This window comes from Psammomys obesus, unplaced genomic scaffold (assembly GCF_907164565.1).
Source record: "Psammomys obesus unplaced genomic scaffold, mPsaObe1.curated_primary_1811, whole genome shotgun sequence".
In the NCBI taxonomy this organism is placed as follows: domain Eukaryota; kingdom Metazoa; phylum Chordata; class Mammalia; order Rodentia; family Muridae; genus Psammomys; species Psammomys obesus.
Window position 1 is genome coordinate 42,238,947 of NW_026591086.1, and position 6,400 is coordinate 42,245,346.

Sequence of the window (6,400 nt, forward strand, 5' to 3'; positions counted from 1 at the left end):
AAGAAAGAAAGAAAGAAAGAAAGAAAGAAAGAAAGAAAGAAAGAAAGGATCCCTCAAAAAAGAAAGAAGGCTTTCTTCCCAAAAGAAAGCCGGACACAAACTTCTACGTTGGGATCCCATGACAGTAGCCATTTACAGGCTGGCCCACACACACGATCCCTAGAGAGTTGTCTAGGAACCCTGTCATAGCCTTTCCTCTTTTTCAGCAAGTAGTTGTGGTGCCGTGCCTCTATGCATTCAACCAAAAGCAGTAAAGAAATCAGAAATTAAAAGTGCGTCTTTGCCCCATCCTCCCTTTCCATTCCTTCCTTTCTGATATGAATGGAGGAAATAATTAAATATTCTTTTGAAGTCAGTCCACCTCTGCATGCTATTCTTGGTTTCCTTTAGCCTTAGGACAGAACTGTCTGCTATGAAGGTAATGATGTAGAACCTAAATTAAGGCTTTTGAAATTCAAGGCCATTATTTTGAAGACCAGAACCTGAACAGAAGAAAACAGTAACAGTGAGATAACAAATATTGACATAATTAAATACCCTCATGAGACATTGGCCATGAGATTTGAAAGCTGCACTGTGTACTTTCATAGCCACCAACAATGTACAGCCACTGAGCACTTGTAATATGGTTAAGTAGTATGAACTGTGCTGAGTATTAACTTTAAAATATACTGTGATCTCCAAAGTCCTTTGGTTCACATGGCATGAATGAACAGGAGAACAACATTCACATGTGCATGTACAGGCATTGCACAAAGGGAACTTACAGTGGAACCAGGTGATGGAAGCTATATAGCACCCTGAATTACAGAAAGAAAGAGCCCTGTCACTGCTGGTGGTGACATCAGCAGAAGCTATATAAGGACAAAAAAGGAAACAGTGGAGAATAAAAGGTATCCTTTTAGACAGGCAAAAGGTCACTCAGGTAATAAAAATTCTTCCTCAGTAACCTTTCGAAAAATAAAATGTGACTATTTCTTATGGACAGGCAAGCCAGGGTGGCACTGAGAGCCCCCATCTGATCAACACTTTGCAGGCAGAGAGAGAGAGAGTGGGCCTGGTTTGGACTTTTTTGAAACACCAAAGCCTACCCCCAAGGGACACACAACCTCCAACAAAGCCATAATGCTAATCCTTCCCAAACAGTTCCACTAACAGGAACCAAGCATTCAAACATATGAGCCCATGGGACCCATTCTCATTCAAACCTCCACAATGCTCACCTGTTGGGATTGATCTGGCACCACTATGTATTCAAATGTTAATTGACCGCCCCCCAAGATTCTTACGAGCAAATTCGCATATATCCAAAACATCATCTTCCAGATTATGCCTGATTGTCTAAATACAGTGGCCTACACCTGGGCTGGGCAGAAGAGAGATAGGTGAAGGCAAGGTTTGTGGGCTTTTGGGGGAGAGAGACCACAAGGAGGAGAGGAGGGGGAGAAGAAGCAGGTCACAATGGGTTAGAGTGACCAGGAGGTCCTGGAAAAGCAGCTGGTGCTGAGGACTGGCCTGGTGGAGCAGGAACAGCTCAGGTGGAACATGTATGTATGGGGATTTTGAATGAAAAATAGATAAGCTAGCTTAGAGGATTATCACCTGCCCAGCGCCAGAGCTTGAAGGCTTATAATAATCCTAACATGCTTTTATTTGTAAAATAGCAGATTAAGGAGTAGCAGCCACTGGTATTAATAACCAGTTTTAATTAATATTAATAGAATAATTAATTCTACAACATCCATCCTGATTAACCATCCCCCTAGCCTCTACTAGATGCCATTCAATACACACCCTAAAAACCTCATGGCTGATTTTTTTTTTTTATAAATTACAGTTTATTCACTTTGTATTCCCTCTGTAGCCGCCTCCCTCATTCCTTCCCAACCCCACTCTTCCTCCCTCATCGCCTCCTATGCCCCTCCCCAAGGGGAGGTCCTCCTCCCCTTCTGTCTGACCCTAGCCAATCAGGTCTCATCAGGACTGGCTACAGTGTCTTCCTCTGTGGCCTGGTAAGGCTGTTCCCCTCTCAGGGAAAGGTGATCAAAAAGCCAGCCACTGAGTTCACATCAGAGACAGTCCCTGTTCCCATTACTAGGGAACCCACTCGGACACTGAGCTGCCATGGGCTACACCTGTGCAGGGGTTCTAGGTTATCTCCATGCATGGTCCTTGTTTAGAGTACCAGTCTCATAAAAGACCTCTGTGCCTAGATTTTTTGGTTCTGTTGTTCCCCTTGTGGAGCTCCTGTCCTCAGGTCTTCCTATCTCCCCCTTATTTCATAAGATTCCCTGCACTCTGCCCAAAGTTTGACTATGAGTCTCAGCATCTGCTTTCATACCTTACTGGGTAGAGTCAACATCCCTCTGTGGTAGACTCCTGTCCTGTTGTTGTATTCTCACTCTTCCAATGTCTGTCCTGTTTGTCTTTCTGAGTGAGGATTGGTCATCTTACCCAGGGTCGTCCTCCTTGCTTAGCTTCTTTAGGTGTACAGATTTCAGTATGTTTATCCTGTATCTTCTTTCCTTCAATAACCCAAGTCCTATTAGTGATGACCATATGTTCACAATGTGGGTCTATGCACTGGAGCACAGAAAACCCACCAGTGGCCACACTCTCCCAAAATAGTGATTCTTCCTTCTCCAGCAGCTATCAAGTGTCAACAGCTCCTCCGTGGGAGATGGGGTTTCCCAAGTTCCTCCCCAATCCATGCTAGAATTTTAGGTGGCTTGATTCTGTGCAGAGCTTACGTAGGTAACCAGAGCTGCTTTGAGTTCATCAGTTTGGTTTCCATGCCATAACCAGGCAACATTTCCCAGCACCCCTGTCTATCCCCAGCTCTTCTTACATTTGTTCGGCCTCCTCTTCTGTGAAGTTCCTTGAGCTTTGGGATTGGCCAAGGTGAGGGATGTGATAGGAGTTAATATAGGTATTCCATTGATGGGTGAACACTCAGAGTCACTATTTTCAACACTTTGGCCAGGTGACTGCTGCCCCCCTGAAAAAAGAAGCATTTCTGATCAAGGGTGATAGCAGCCCAGATCTAAGGCCTTAAATATGAATATTTGTAAGGTAATTTGAAATTATGACTCTTTATCAAAATTAGATTCCACTTTAGCACCTATAAATTTCCCAGCAGTGGGCACATTACTATTTATTCCCTCCTGTGGGGCAGACCCCACATCCAATTAGAAAGCAGTTTGCTACCACTTTAACAGCCATGACACTATTATGCAAGTGGGTGGATCTTGCCAGACAAGTTGGTATTAATAATTTACAGGGGTCAATGCTGGGAAAGATCACTGATATCTTTTTTCCCCAGGAGCCTGAATAGTGCTTTCTAGCACTATGAAAACTAGCCAGCAAGGAGAAACTTTAAATGGATTTTTCCATGTCCTGAAGCTAAAGTATGCAGTGTTAGGCAATTGGTCCTAACCATGTAGTTATGATTGGTAACCAAGAGAAATGGCAATAGCCTGCATCGTTTTGGAAACCTCTAAGGTCCTTCTATAGGTGTCACATTTGGGAGTATTTCCTTCAATTGTGTGTTTTCTGTAATCATTAATCTTTATTGTCAGTGAACTTGGCTGTATCAGAATGACCATGGAAACCCAATCTCTTGGTAGATTAGTTACAGCAAAGCAGAAAATTCTGCTGTAAGGCCACAGATACTATGGTGGTTTGAATAAGAATAGCTCACATAGACTGATGTGCTTGCACGCTTGGCCTGTAGGGAGTGGCACTATTAGGAGGTGTGGCCTTATGGGAGGAAGTTGTCATTGTGGGGGTGGGCATTGAGGTCTCCTATGCCCACTAAGTGTACCACACAGCTTCTCCTGCTGCTTCAAGATCCAGATGTAGAACACTCAGCTCCTCCTCCAGCACCTGGATGCTGCCATGCTTCCCACCATGATGGTAATGGACCAAACCTCTGAAATAGAATGTTGTCCTTTATAAGAGTTGCCATGGTCATGATGTCTCTTCACAGCAATGAAACCCTAACTAAAACAGAGTCTATCTAATGACATTCTTAGCTTTTGGTTTGGTTGTATCTGGAGTCTAAGCTAAAACAAACTAAAAGGCTTCATCTGCTACCCATGAGGATACTGGGGCAAACACGGAGGTAGTCAAGGAATGCCCGTTAAGGGGCTAAGGTAGTCCAAGATAAATTGCAATTAGGCTCTGTGTTATGATCTATAAAGATGATGATGCGCAGCGCAGTGGCACCATGACAGGCCCATGCCAAGGTCTACCTCCTAGAGGAATCACACACCATGCGACAGATCTGGTATAAAGGAGGTTTATTAGGGGGAAGGGAGAAGCCCTGGGGAAGAGTTAGGGACAGTGAGTGAGCCATGATAGCAGAGAGAGGGCATAGAGGGAGGGAGAGAAAGAGCAAGAGGGGTGAAAGGGAGAGGAAGGGAGGGAGAAAGTGAATGGGGAGAGAGAGAGAGTGCTGGTATGGGAGGGGGTGTCCTTATATCCTACCCACACCTGGTGCACCCAGCCCTGGCAGGTGATGGTGTAAGCAATTGCTAGGACCCTGAAGGCAGGCCAGCTGACTCGCCTGTATGATAACACACTGTACCTGCATAGTCCAAACGCTCCACAATCTTTAAAGGCTTTTTCTCGTTTATTTGTTTTTCTTCTCTCATATTACATCCTGCCCTACCACAGTTTCCCCTCCGTTCCCTCTCCCCAATGTTCCCGCCTACCCCCTCTTTTCTTCAGAGAAGAGCAAGCCTGCCAGGGACGTGAACCAAACACAGCATAACAAGCTACAATAAGACCAGACGAGGCTGGACCATATCAGGACTGGACAAGGCATCCCAGTAGGAGGAAAAGGGTCCCATAAGTAAGCAAAAAAGTCTGACTGAATTCAGCAACTTAGGGGAGCAGATGCAGAGCACACCCTTTCTAATGAGTCTGTTTTACACATACACTGGAGAATCATGCAATGCCGCGTGCCTTAGATGCAGTCCTGGGTCACAAGTCTGCACACTCCTTTGCAAATGAACCTGTGCTAGCGGAACCTTTCATCTCGCCTTTATTGTTTACTTCATTATTATCTTCAAGATAAAGACCACATCCATCTTTTCTTCCATGTGACTTTCTTTTTTTCTTAGTTCTGGTTTGCCTCCCCCCTCCCTCAGATAGTGTTTCTCTGTGTAGCCCTGACTGCCCCTTAACTCACTCTGTAGACCAGGCTGGCCTCAAACTAAAGATTCCCCAGCCTCTGCTTCCACCTACCCAGTGCTGGGATTAAAGCGGTGGGCCACCAGTGCCAGCTTGGTTTGTCTTTCTTAACTGTGGATATCACTGTGCCCCTCACACCATCATCAGGAAGTAAATTCAGCCATCCCTTGAATTCCTTCACAGAGATGATAAACAAATTTTTGGCTCCTGTATTTTCAGCACAATTGAATAGAGCTTCTACCGGGAGACCCCTGGAAATCTGGAAGGGGACCCACCACGTCCTGGCTTCTCCATCTTGAGCACCTGGATTCAGAAAGGAAGGATGTACAAGGGACACTAGGACCTGAACTGGAGGCCCTGCCCCGTCCAATCTTTGCAGTTCTAATCAGTTAATCATCCCTATGGAAGGTTCAGTGTTAGGTGCAACTTTACTCCGAGAACTTTCATTCACAATACTCAGTTATAGGAACCATTGTTTTAACTACACAAACATTTTACATTCCTCTTTGCTCCCATATATGCATTGAAACATTTAGTCAATGAACTTTCAACAATGGATACAACATACAGACTTTCTGTTTCCTGAAATTTGAAAGTCAAAATAAATTTAAAAACTAAAATCTTCTTGTACATACTGTATACATGGAGGGAAATTTCCTATGAAAAACTACTTTGGGAAAAATATCAAATTGTTCAATCATAATTTAAATAAAACTTTTACACTTATATTGAAATGTTAATGTTTGTATCAATTGTATATTATAGTAGTTAAACACAAGATTATAAAAAACTGTTTAATATTGTTCTTTTATAAAGTGAATTCATGGCATGAACTCTGCGCTTATATGTACACACACACACACACACACACAAATACACACAAATGTATGTTTGGATATGCTACTATAAATCCAGTAGAGGGAGCTCACACATTTTTTGTTAAGTTAGTAAAGAAAGTTTCCTCTAAAAGCTACTGAACTTAAAATGTCATTATTGATACAGTAAAAATATAGTAGTAAACAAAAAAAAATCATACTGTTGGTTAAAATAAAAAATGTTGCAATGTAAAAAACATGAATGCTACTTATATAGAAGCACTTTTAAAATTACATCCTTTCAATTTCTTTCCACATACATACATACATAGTGTATTTGCTGAGATTACTATTTTTACAGAGTGAACAAAAAGAAATTTTCAGCTTGA

At 43.0% G+C, this 6,400-nt stretch overlaps 1 pseudogene; it reads right to left on the reverse strand.

Annotated features, from left to right (window-relative positions):
- Positions 1 to 4,950: 4,950 nt before the first annotated feature.
- Positions 4,951 to 5,490, reverse strand: LOC129678722 (60S ribosomal protein L23-like; annotated as a pseudogene).
- Between the last annotated feature and the right edge of the window lie 910 nt (positions 5,491 to 6,400).